We start from the raw sequence: 14,442 nt of genomic DNA on the forward strand, positions 1-14,442 counted from the left end.
CATACGCATACACTAGTATCATGTTGAGGCGAATCGTAATGATAATCGTGATCATCATCTGATTCAGTGGTGATGTCATCTTTAGCATCTTGTTTATTTCGACAGCATGTCAAGTCCTTCAATCCTTTCTGCTCGTCCGACAGCAAGCTTTACTTGTCCAGGTTTACAGCAATTTTCACAATTTACAACTAAATATTTTAAAGTAATTCCCTATGCCTGATAATGTTAATGGTAGTAGAGCTCGCTTTGCTTAAACAATTTTATCAATCGAGTCAAAAAAGGTAAAATATGTTCTTTAGTTTTCTATGTTGTGTCATGTCTTCTATTGTTTGTCTTCTTTCATTTCTAGCCAGGCGTTGTCAGTTTATTTTCGATTTATGAGTCTGACTGTCCCTCTGGTATCTTTCGTCCCTCTTTTGTTGTTATATTAGTAGTTACAGAATTATTGTCTGCCATAAATTCAAAATCAACAGAATTGGCGTATAGTTTAGTAATTTTGTCACGTAAACCATTCACTAGTGATTCAAATGATGTTAAGGTTCTTCACCAACATAATACTACAATCATTTTTTTAATTCTTAGATATTTTGGAGCTAACATTTTATTCAAATAATGTTCAAACCCTTGATCGAGTGCATGGTAAACTTTTAATTATCATGACATAGACTGCAATTTATTGTAAGTGAACAGGCCAACATCTTAATTCGCAATGCATTCTCTTAATTTTTAGATGGTCTATTAAGGGACTTTAAAAATAATAAAGTCTTATGCTTAAACCGTTGTTTCCAAAGTCACACAAAAGTTCATTTGGTACAAGGGGCTGGTAAAAAATCTCCTACCAATACAATTTGAGCACCACCAAAGTTTTGAGTTGATTTTCTCACATTTTAATTAAAAATTCCACTTGACAAAGAACATTGGAACTGATCATCGAATTTTCATCTATAAAAAGTACACAAACATTGAGAAAATTCTTCTTAACAGAAAGAAATCTTTTATCTGTTTCAAGGAGATACAGTTAATTTTGCTTCATATGTATACCATTCAAATTCCTGCACATTGATATAATGTTTGGTCTCCTAAACCGGAAAATTGTGTATCAGCAATGCCCGTACTCAGTGACACAATTTCTGCCTTTCTTTGGAAATATTTTACAGCGTTTTTAACCAGTAATGCTTTGCCAGCTCCGGCTTGTCCTGTTAACAAGTGAATTGTGACCATCCTTGATCAAACCAGATGCTACAATATGATCTTCGTCAAACATTTTGGAAATTTCCCGTTCTTTTCACGAAAAAAAATATTATTCGAATATTTCTTACCTTTTCTTATAGCTACATTGCATTCGGAACCCATCTGCCAAACTTATATACAAAAAAGCCGGAAAGCAGTTTAGCCAAACGGAGTTACGGAAAAAAGCGAAAGACCACGCAGATCACTTCCGTGAATCGTGGTTCAAACGGACGACAATTGCATGCAGAAGAAAATTACATTAAACCGCCTTAGATCACCATATAACCTATTTAAATGTCAATAAAAATATCTCCGGAATCTATGGGTTGAATTTGTTTAAAAAGTAAGTGAGTTTTTATATGAAATTTATGGCGATTTCCTGACCTGATACTTCAAAGAGAACGTAGGTCATCCATTAAAGGGAATAACCTTCTTCTATTTTCACTTTGAGTTCGTGTGGATAGTAAAAAAGGGTATTGTAATCGACTAGAAATGAATTTTATAAAAATTATAAATTTGAAAAAAAACAAGAGATTTTTTTCACAGTGGGGCTCAAAAAATGGGGGTCGATGCTAACGATTTTTATTTTAAATTCAATTGCCTGTGGTTTTGCATTAAAATTCAATTATAAATGTACTACACAGTATTCTTATTTTAGACATTCAGAAAACCAGAGCAATATTGTCATACAGGTGATGGGTTTAGCTTGCAAGATTGATGCACCTTTTAGTTCGTTTTCAATTTCCCTTGGAGTATGGTATTATTGTCATTTTACTTTTAAGTAGATCATCTGCCATGCATTGACATCACCACTGAATCAGATGATGATCACGATTATCATGACGTTTTGCCTCAACCTGATAAAAGTGTATGCGTATGCAGACCCAGATTTTTCGGACAGTGAAATTGAACAATGTTGAATAAGGCAGTCTAAAACCCTAGTCATAGTTTTTTGTTTGGATTTCTGATAATGCAAAGATCTCATAACAATAACAAGTGATATTGGTTGACGTGAAAGAAAATACAAAGAAGTATACAAAAATGTAAATAGCATTGGTTAAAACAATCTGATTTACATTCAGACATGATAAAGCTAGCATGCTAGTATATCATATGAGGATAACGAAATCAAAAAGATCTATATTTTAATTAGATTGTTTAGAGATTCTGAGATAGCTTACAAGCAGAGGTGTATTCTGGTACATTTGAATTGCTTACTGTTTAACACTATTTGTTTATCCTGAAAAAAATCCCTTGCTGTACAATCTCAATATGTGCACTTAAAAGACACACGGACGTAGGGACAAAATGTTTATATCTTAAATCTATATCTGAGCTTGCAGGTTTTCTTTGCCTTGGCTTAAAATCAAAGCTGAAGGCAGTTAACCAAAAACCAAGGCAAACGTAATTATGAGAACTGGGGCAATGTTACTTCAACATTAAACATTCATATACCCTGTTACCTATTCGTTACCTATTCACTTATAATAAGTTTGTTGTACGTTGCACCTTTTAGAAAAGGATTTTCAATTGTGTTCATGTCTCTGGTGGTTACAATGTGTTCTTAGAGATGAAATGACCCTATTAGCGCATATGTACCCGTTCCAGCGCTCAGTTAATACCCAGTAAACCTATTCGTTATCAATTCGTTACTTTTTCGCTTTTATTACGTTTGTTGTACGTTGCATCTTTTAGAAAAGGATTTTCAATTGTGTTCACATCTCTGGTGGTAATGATGTGTTCTTATAGATGAAATACCCATATTAGCGCGTATGTACTCGTTCCAGCGCTCGGATAATACCCTGTTACTTATTCGTTCCTTATTCGCTTTTAATGCGCAGGGTATACGTTGCACCTTGAAATAAATCGTTTTTTAATTGTGTTCATGTCTCTGGTGGTAACAATGTGTTCTTAGAGATGAAATCACCCTATCAGTGCGCATGTACCCGTTCAAGCGCTCGGTTAATACCCTGTTACCTATTCGTTACCTATTCGTTACTTATTCGCTTTGAATACGTTTGTTGTACGTTGCACCTTTTAGAAAAGGATTTTCAATTGTGTTCATATCTCTGGTGGTAATAATGTGTTCTTATAGATGAAATACCCATATTAGCGCGAATGAACTCGTTCCAGCGCTCGGATAATGCCCTGTTACCTATTCGTTTCTTATTCGCTTTTAATGCGCAGGGTATACGTTGAACTTTGAAATAAATCGTTTTTTAATTGTGTTTATGTCTCTGGTGGTAACAATGTGTTCTTAGAGATGAAATGACCCTATTAGTGCGCATGTACCCGTTCCAGCGCTCGGTTAATACCCTGTTACCTATTCGTTACTTATTCGCTTTTAATACGTTTGTTGTACGTTGCACCTTTTAGAAAAGGATTTTCAATTGTGTTCATGTCTATGGTGGTAACAATGTATTCTTAGAGATGAAATGACCCTATTAGCGCATATGTACCCGTTCAATCGCTCGGTTAATACCCTGTTACCTACTCGTTACCTATTCGTTACCTATTCACTTATAAAACGTTTGTTGTATGTTGCACCTTTTAGAAAAGGATTTTCAATTGTGTTCATGTCTCTGGTGGTAACAATGTGTTCTTAGAGATGAAATTACCCTATTAGTGCATATGTACCCGTTCCAGCGCTCGGTTAATACCCAGTAAACCTATTTGTTACCTATTCGTTACTTATTCGCTTTAAATACGTTTGTTGTACGTTGCACCTTTTAGAAAAGGATTTTCACTTGTGTTCATGTCTCTGGTGGTAACAATGTGTTCTTAGAGATGAAATGACCCTATTAGCGCGTATGCACCCGTTCCAGCGCTCAGTTAATCTTCTGTTACTTATTCGTTTCCTATTCGTTACCTATTCACTTATAATACGTTTGTTGTACGTTGCACCTTTTAGAAAAGGATTTTCAATTGTGTCCATGTCTCTGGTGGTAACAATGTGTTCTTAGAGATTAAATGACCCTATTAGCGCGCATGTACCCGTTCCAGCGCTCGGTAAATACCCAGTAAACCCCTTCGTTATCAATTCGTTAATAATTAGCTTTTAATACGTTTGTTGTACGTTGCACCTTTTAGAAAAGGATTTTTAATTGTGTTCATATCTCTAATGGTAAAAATGTGTTCTTATAGATGAAATACTCCTATTAGCGCGTATGTACCCGTTCCAGCGCTCGGATAATACCCTGTTACTTATTCGTTCTTTATTCGCTTTTAATGCGCGGGGTAAGTATACGTTGCACCTTGAAATAAATCGTTTTTTAATTGTGTTCATGTCTCTGGTGGTAACAATGTCTTCTTAGAGATGAAATGACCCTATTAGCACGCATGTACCCGTTCTAGCGGAAGTTTGAAGTTATCATTTTATAATATAGCAAACACAATACTTTCTAAAACATGATATAGTTATATATTAAACGTTTATTCATTCACATCATGCAAATTTTTTTTTTTAATTCATTGTAATCAGATGTAATCATGATTACTTTGCCAATGTAATCATTAATTTAATCAGACACTTCCAGAAATGATGTAATCGTTAATTTCATTTAATCGTACAAATGACAAAGTAATTGTAATTTAATCAATTACATTGAAAGTAATCGGACCCATCTCTGCTCTAAGAACACATTGTTACCACTAGAGACATGAACACAAATAAAAAAAGATTTATTTCAAGGTGCAACGTATACTTACCCCGCGCATTAAAAGCGAATAAGGAACGAATCAGTAACAGGGTATTATCCGAGCGCTGGAACGGGTACATGCACGCTAATAAAGTCATCTCATCTCTAAGAACACATTGTTACCACCAGAGACATGGACACAATTGAAAATCCTTTTCTAAAAGATGCAACGTACAACAAACGTATTATAAGTGAATAAGTAACGAATAGCTAACAGGGTATTAACCGAGCGCCGGAACGGGTACATGCGCTCTAATAGGGTCATTTTGTCTCTAAGAACACATTGTTACCACCAGAGACATAGACACAATTGAAAATCCTTTTCTAAAAGGTGCGACGTACAACAAACGTATTATAAGTGAATAGGTAACGAATAGGTAACGAATAGGTAACAGGGTATTAACCGAGCGCCGGAACGGGTACATGCGCTCTAATAGGGTCATTTCGTCTCTAAGAGCACATTGTTACCACTAGACACATGAACACAATTAAAAAACGATTTATTTCAAGGTGCAACGTATACCTACCCCGCGCATTAAAAGCGAATAAGGAACGAATAAGTAACAGGGTATTATCCGAGCGCTGGAACGGGTACATGCACGCTAATCAAGTCATTTCATCTCTAAGAAGACATTGTTACCACAAGAGACATGGACACAATTGAAAATCCTCTTCTAAAAGATGCAACGTACAACAAACGTATTATAAGTGAATAGGTAACGAATAGGTAACGAAAAGGTAACAGGGTATTAACCGAGCGCTGGAACGGGTACATGCACGCTAATATGGTCATTTAATCTATAAGAACACATTGTTACCACCAGAGACATGGACACAATTGAAAATCTTTTTCTAAAAGGTGCAATGTACAACAAACCTATTATAAGTGAATAGGCAACGAATAGGTAACAGGGTATTAACCGAGCGCCGGAACGGGTACATGCGCTCTAATAGGCTCATTTCGTCTCTAAGAACACACTGTTACCACCAGAGACATGAACACAATTAAAAAACGATTTATTTCAAGGTGCAAAGTATACTTACCCCGCGCATTAAAAGCGAATAAGAAACGAATAAGTAACAGGGTATTATCCGAGCGCTTGAACGGGTACATGCACGCTAATATAGTCATTTCATCTCTAAGAAGACATTGTTACCACCAGAGACATGGACACAATTGAAAATTCTTTTCTAAAAGGTGCAACGTACAACAAACGTATTATAAGTGAATAGGTAACGAATAGGTAACAGGGTATTAACCGAACGCTGGAACGGGTACATGCGCGCTAATAGGTTCATTTCATCATTAAGAACACATTGTTACCACTAGAGACATGGACACAATTGAAAATCCTTTTCTAAAAGGTGCAACGTACAACAAACGTACTATAAGTGGATAGGTAACGAATAGGTAACGAATAGGTAATGAATAAGTAACAGGGTATTAACCGAGCGCTGGAACGGGTATATGCGCTCTAATAGGGTCATTTCGTCTCTAAGAACACATTGTTACCACCAGAGACACGAACACAATTAAAAAACGATTTATTTCAAGGTGCAAAGTATACTTACCCCGCACATTAAAAGCGAATAAGGAACGAATAAGTAACAGGGTATTATCCGAGCGCTTGAACGGGTACATGCACGCTAATCAAGTCATTTCATCTCTAAGAAGACATTGTTACCAGCAGAGACATGGACACAATTGAAAATCCTTTTCTGAAAGGTGCAACGTACAACAAACGTATTATAAGTGAATAGGTAACGAATAGTTAACAGGGTATTAACCGAGCGCTGGGACGGGTACATGCACGCTAATAGGGTCATTTCATCATTAAGAACACATTGTTACCACCAGAGACATGGACACAATTGAAAATCCTTTTCTAAAAGGTGCAACGTACAACAAACGTACTATAAGTGAATAGGTAATGAATAGGTAACAGGGTATTAACCGAGCGCTGGAACGAGTACATGCGCTCTAATAGGGTCATTTCGTCTCTAAGAACACATTGTTAACACCAGAGACACGAACACAATTAAAAAACGAATTATTTCAAGGTGCAAAGTATACTTACCCCGCGCATTAAAAGCGAATAAGGAACGAATAAGTAACAGGGTATTATCCGAGCGCTTGAACGGGTACATGCAAGCTAATCAAGTCATTTCATCTCTAAGAAGACATTGTTACCACCAGAGACATGGACACAATTGAAAATCCTTTTCTAAAAGGTACAACGTACAACAAACGTATTATAAGAGAAAAGGGAAAGAATAGGTAAGGAATAGGTAACAGGGTATTAACCGAGCGCTGGAACGGGTACATGCGCGCTAATAGGGTCATTTCATCATTAAGAACACATAGTTACCACCAGAGACATGGACACAATTGAAAATCCTTTTCTAAAAGGTGAAACGTACAACAAACGTACTATAAGTGAATAGGTAACGAATAGGTAATGAATATGTAACAGGGTATTAACCGTGCCCCGGAACGGGTACATGCGCTCTAATAGGGTCATTTCGTCTCTAAGAACACATTGTTACCACCAGAGACATGAACACAATTAAAAAAACGATTTATTTCAAGGTGCAAAGTATACTTACCCCGCGCATTAAAAGCGAATAAGGAACGAATAAGTTACAGGGTATTATCCGAGCGCTTGAACGGGTACATGCACGCTAATATAGTCATTTCATCTCTAAGAAGACATTGTTACCACCAGAGACATGGACACAATTGAAAATTCTTTACTAAAAGGTGCAACGTACAACAAACGTATTATAAGTGAATAGGTAACGAATGGGTAACAGGGTATTAACCGAGCGCAGGAACGGGTACATGCGCGCTAATAGGGCCATTTCATCATTAAGAACACATTGTTACCACCAGAGACATGGACACAATTGAAAATCCTTTTCTAAAAGGTGCAACGTACAACAAACGTACTATAAGTGAATAGGTAACGAATAGGTAATGAATAGGTAACAGGGTATTAACCGAGCGCCAGAACGGGTACATGCGCTCTAATAGGGTCATTTCGTCTCTAAGAACACACTGTTACCACCAGAGACATGAACACAATTAAAAAACGATTTATTTCAAGGTGCAAAGTATACTTACCCCGCGCATTAAAAGCGAATAAGAAACGAATAAGTAACAGGGTATTATCCGAGCGCTTGAACGGGTACATGCACGCTAATATAGTCATTTCATCTCTAAGAAGACATTGTTACCACCAGAGACATGGACACAATTGAAAATTCTTTTCTAAAAGGTGCAACGTACAACAAACGTATTATAAGTGAATAGGTAACGAATAGTTAACAGGGTATTAACCGAACGCTGGGACGGGTACATGCGCGCTAATAGGGTCATTTCATCATTAAGAACACATTGTTACCACCAGAGACATGGACACAATTGAAAATCCTTTTCTAAAAGGTGCAACGTACAACAAACGTACTATAAGTGAATAGGTAATGAATAGGTAACAGGGTATTAACCGAGCGCTGGAACGGGTACATGCGCTCTAATAGGGTTATTTCGTCTCTAAGAACACATTGTTAACACCAGAGACACGAACACAATTAAAAAACGAATTATTTCAAGGTGCAAAGTATACTTACCCCGCGCATTAAAAGCGAATAAGGAACGAATAAGTAACAGGGTATTATCCGAGCGCTTGAACGGGTACATGCAAGCTAATCAAGTCATTTCATCTCTAAGAAGACATTGTTACCACCAGAGACATGGACACAATTGAAAATCCTTTTCTAAAAGGTGCAACGTACAACAAACGTATTATAAGAGAAAAGGGAACGAATAGGTAAGGAATAGGTAACAGGGTATTAACCGAGCGCTGGAACGGGTACATGCGCGCTAATAGGGTCATTTCATCATTAAGAACACATAGTTACCACCAGAGACATGGACACAATTGAAAATCCTTTTCTAAAAGGTGAAACGTACAACAAACGTACTATAAGTGAATAGGTAACGAATAGGTAATGAATAGGTAACAGGGTATTAACCGTGCCCCGGAACGGGTACATGCGCTCTAATAGGGTCATTTCGTCTCTAAGAACACATTGTTACCACCAGAGACATGAACACAATTAAAAAAACGATTTATTTCAAGGTGCAAAGTATACTTACCCCGCGCATTAAAAGCGAATAAAGAACGAATAAGTAACAGGGTATTATCCGAGCGCTTGAACGGGTACATGCACGCTAATATAGTCATTTCATCTCTAAGAAGACATTGTTACCACCAGAGACATGGACACAATTGAAAATTCTTTTCTAAAAGGTGCAACGTACAACAAACGTATTATAAGTGAATAGGTAACGAATGGGTAACAGGGTATTAACCGAGCGCAGGAACGGGTACATGCGCGCTAATAGGGCCATTTCATCATTAAGAACACATTGTTACCACCAGAGACATGGACACAATTGAAAATCCTTTTCTAAAAGGTGCAACGTACAACAAACGTACTATAAGTGAATAGGTAACGAATAGGTAATGAATAGGTAACAGGGTATTAACCGAGCGCTGGAACGGGTACATGCGCTCTAATAGGGTCATTTCGTTTCTAAGAACACATTGTTACCACCAGAGACACGAACACAATTAAAAAACGATCTATTTGAAGGTGCAAAGTATACTTACCCCGCGCATTAAAAGCGAATAAGGAACGAATAAGTAACAGGGTATTATCCGAGCGCTTGAACGGGTACATGCACGCTAATTAAGTCATTTCATCTCTAAGAAGACATCGTTACCACCAGAGACATGGACACAATTGAAAATCCTTTTCTAAAAGGTGCAACGTACAACAAACGTATTATAAGTGAATAGGTAACGAATAGGTAACGAATAGGTAACAGGGTATTAACCGAGCGCTGGAACGGGTACATGCGCGCTAATAGGGTCATTTCATCATTAAGAACACATTGTTACCACCAGAGACATGGACACAATTGAAAATCCTTTTCTAAAAGGTGCAACGTACAACAAACGTACTATAAGTGAATAGGTAATGAATAGGTAACAGGGTATTAACCGAGCGCTGGAACGGGTACATGCGCTCTAATAGGGTTATTTCGTCTCTAAGAACACATTGTTAACACCAGAGACACGAACACAATTAAAAAACGAATTATTTCAAGGTGCAAAGTATACTTACCCCGCGCATTAAAAGCGAATAAGGAACGAATAAGTAACAGGGTATTATCCGAGCGCTTGAACGGGTACATGCAAGCTAATCAAGTCATTTCATCTCTAAGAAGACATTGTTACCACCAGAGACATGGACACAATTGAAAATCCTTTTCTAAAAGGTGCAACGTACAACAAACGTATTATAAGAGAAAAGGGAACGAATAGGTAAGGAATAGGTAACAGGGTATTAACCGAGCGCTGGAACGGGTACATGCGCGCTAATAGGGTCATTTCATCATTAAGAACACATAGTTACCACCAGAGACATGGACACAATTGAAAATCCTTTTCTAAAAGGTGAAACGTACAACAAACGTACTATAAGTGAATAGGTAACGAATAGGTAATGAATAGGTAACAGGGTATTAACCGTGCCCCGGAACGGGTACATGCGCTCTAATAGGGTCATTTCGTCTCTAAGAACACATTGTTACCACCAGAGACATGAACACAATTAAAAAAACGATTTATTTCAAGGTGCAAAGTATACTTACCCCGCGCATTAAAAGCGAATAAGGAACGAATAAGTAACAGGGTATTATCCGAGCGCTTGAACGGGTACATGCACGCTAATATAGTCATTTCATCTCTAAGAAGACATTGTTACCACCAGAGACATGGACACAATTGAAAATTCTTTTCTAAAAGGTGCAACGTACAACAAACGTATTATAAGTGAATAGGTAACGAATGGGTAACAGGGTATTAACCGAGCGCAGGAACGGGTACATGCGCGCTAATAGGGCCATTTCATCATTAAGAACACATTGTTACCACCCACCAGAGACATGGACACAATTGAAAATCCTTTTCTAAAAGGTGCAACGTACAACAAACGTACTATAAGTGAATAGGTAACGAATAGGTAATGAATAGGTAACAGGGTATTAACCGAGCGCTGGAACGGGTACATGCGCTCTAATAGGGTCATTTCGTTTCTAAGAACACATTGTTACCACCAGAGACACGAACACAATTAAAAAACGATCTATTTCAAGGTGCAAAGTATACTTACCCCGCGCATTAAAAGCGAATAAGGAACGAATAAGTAACAGGGTATTATCCGAGCGCTTGAACGGGTACATGCACGCTAATCAAGTCATTTCATCTCTAAGAAGACATCGTTACCACCAGAGACATGGACACAATTGAAAATCCTTTTCTAAAAGGTGCAACGTACAACAAACGTATTATAAGTGAATAGGTAACGAATAGGTAACGAATAGGTAACAGGGTATTAACCGAGCGCTGGAACGGGTACATGCGCGCTAATAGGGTCATTTCATCATTAAGAACACATTGTTACCACCAGAGACATGGACACAATTGAAAATCCTTTTCTAAAAGGTGCAACGTACAACAAACGTACTATAAGTGAATAGGTAATGAATAGGTAACAGGGTATTAACCGAGCGCTGGAACGGGTACATGCGCTCTAATAGGGTCATTTCGTCTCTAAGAACACATTGTTACCACCAGAGACACGAACACAATTAAAAAACGATTTATTTCAAGGTGCAAATAGATATAGGAAGATGTGGTGTGAGTGCCAATGAGACAACTCTCCATACAAATAACAATTTAAAAAGTAAACCATAATAGGTTAAAGTACGGCCTTCAACACGGAGCCTTAGCTCACACCGAACAACAAGCTATAAAGGGCCCCAAAATTACTAGTGTAAAACCATTCAAACGGGAAAACCAACGGTCTAATCTATATAAACAAAACGAGAAACGAGAAACACGTATATATTACATAAACAAACGACAACTACTGTACATCAGATTCCTGACTTAGGACAGGTGCAAACATTTGCAGCGGGATTAAACGTTTTAATGGATCCAAAACTTCTCCCTTTTTCTGAAACAATAGCATAACATCACAACAAAGAAAAACATACGATAAAATATCAATTGGCAGACTTAACTCAATCAAAAAACGTATGATTAAACAATGAACGAATAAATTTGATCTGCGATATCTGAATACAAATGCACAGTTAATTAAATATTAGAGACAAACATTCATGACCAAAAAGCTAACAAACAAATTCAAAAACAGGACATGACTGAGAAATATTTAACCAATCAATGTTCACTTTAGAAAAAAACCGGTTTTTGTATACTTACCCCGCGCATTAAAAGCGAATAAGGAACGAATAAGTAACAGGGTATTATCCGAGCGCTTGAACGGGTACATGCACGCTAGTAAAGTCATTTCATCTTTAAGAAGACATTGTTACCACCAGAGACATGGACACAATTGAAAATCCTTTTCTAAAAGGTGCAACGTACAACAAACGTATTATAAGTGAATAGGGAACGAATAGGTAAGGAATATGTAATAGGGTATTAACCGAGCGCTGGAACGGGTACATACGCGCTAATAGGGTCATTTCATCATTAAGAACACATTGTTACCACCAGAGACATGGACACAATTGAAAATCCTTTTCTAAAAAGTGCAACGTACAACAAACGTACTATAAGTGAATAGGTAACGAATAGGTAATGAATAGGTAACGAATAGGTAATGAATAGGTAACAGGGTATTAACCGAGCGCTCGAACGGGTACATGCGCTCTAATAGGGTCATTTCGTCTCTAAGAACACATTGTTACCACCAGAGACACGAACACAATTAAATCAAAGCGCTGTAAGCACTGTAGGCAGTTAACCAAAAACCAAGGCAAACATAATCAGTATGAAAACTGTGGCAATGTTGCTTCAAATTTTTGTTAAAGATTTAAAAGAACAAACATTAAACATTCATATATAATTGTACATTTATGTTCATTTAATGAATTAATCATTAAGGCAAATAATTTATATTTTATCAAGGTTTTCAATAGTAACGTATATATCACGTATATTTTTTTTATGGTCATGAGTCTCGAGTCAGCAGTGATACAAATTCGCAATGATTGCAGTTCTTCTAGTTGATCGTAATTGTTCGTATTAGTTGACTGTTAGTATTTCCAGTTGACTTTAGTACGAGCTTGTAAAAGTATGAATGGACTTGCTTCCTGGAAAGAAAACTGAGTTTGTGTTCTACAGTACAAAAGTTATGAGACACAAATCAAACAAATGTTTACTACTACAGGGATCAATAGTGTGGTCTGACTGACCTGTCCATAGTAAATATAAATGACTCCCACCTTCAACCCAAGTCCATGATGTCTAAGTTTGGAATAAAATGACAGGTGTTAGGTCTAGCAAAGTGATATGCATATGTGACGCCTATGAGATTGACCGTGTTTGTCATTCAATCTTTTTGAAATGACAAACAGGAATGAATATGGTTTAGGAGTTGGTATCTCAATCTTTTACAAGTTCTCAAAACACACACAAGAGGGTGTGAGTGACCCTAGGGACTGCCCCTATTTTTCATTTGATTTTTTATATTGTCCCATACATGAATATATATGGTTTAGGGGTGGGGGACCCCAGTGACTTCCCCTATATTTCATTTGATTTGTAATATTGTCCAATACATGAATATATATGTTTGAGGGGTGGGGATCTCATCTGTTTACAAGTTATCAAACAGGATTGGGTAGGGTGACCCTTAGGACTCTCCCTATATTTCATTTGATTTGTTCTTTTGTCCAATACATGAAAATATATGGTTTAATTTAAGGTTAGGATCTCAATTGTTTCCAAGTTCTCAAACAACAGGAGGGGTGGGTGACCGCAGGGACTTCCCCTATATTTCATTTGATTTGTTATTTAGTCCCATACATGAGTATATATGGTTACGTGGTGAGGATCTCGACTGTTTCAAAGTTCTCAAACATGAGGGTGCAGTGACCCTAGGGACTCCCCCTATAATTCTTTTGATTTGTTATATTGTCCAATACATGAATATATATGGTTTATGGAGGGAATCTCAACCGTTTTCAAATTCTCAAACAGGAAGGGGTAGAGTGACCCCAGGAACTCCACCTATATTTCCTAAGATGTGTTATATTGTCCCATACATGAATATATATGGTTTAGGGGTGGGGATCTCGACCGTTTTCAAGTTCTCAAACAGGAGGGGCGGGAGGACCCACAGGGACTTCCCCTATATTTAATTTGATTTATTATATTGTCCCATACATGAATATATATGGTTTAGGGGTGGGGATCTCGACTATTTCAAAGTTCCCAAACAGGAGTGGTGGGGTGACCCCAGGGACTCCCCCCTGTATTTCATTTCATTGGTTATATTGTCCCATACATGAATAAATATGGTTGAGGGGTGAGGATCTCGACTGTTTCCAAGTTCTGAAGCAGGAGGTGGT

The sequence above is a fragment of the Mytilus edulis genome, chromosome 5 (assembly GCF_963676685.1).
Source record: "Mytilus edulis chromosome 5, xbMytEdul2.2, whole genome shotgun sequence".
NCBI classification, from domain to species: Eukaryota; Metazoa; Mollusca; class Bivalvia; order Mytilida; family Mytilidae; genus Mytilus; species Mytilus edulis.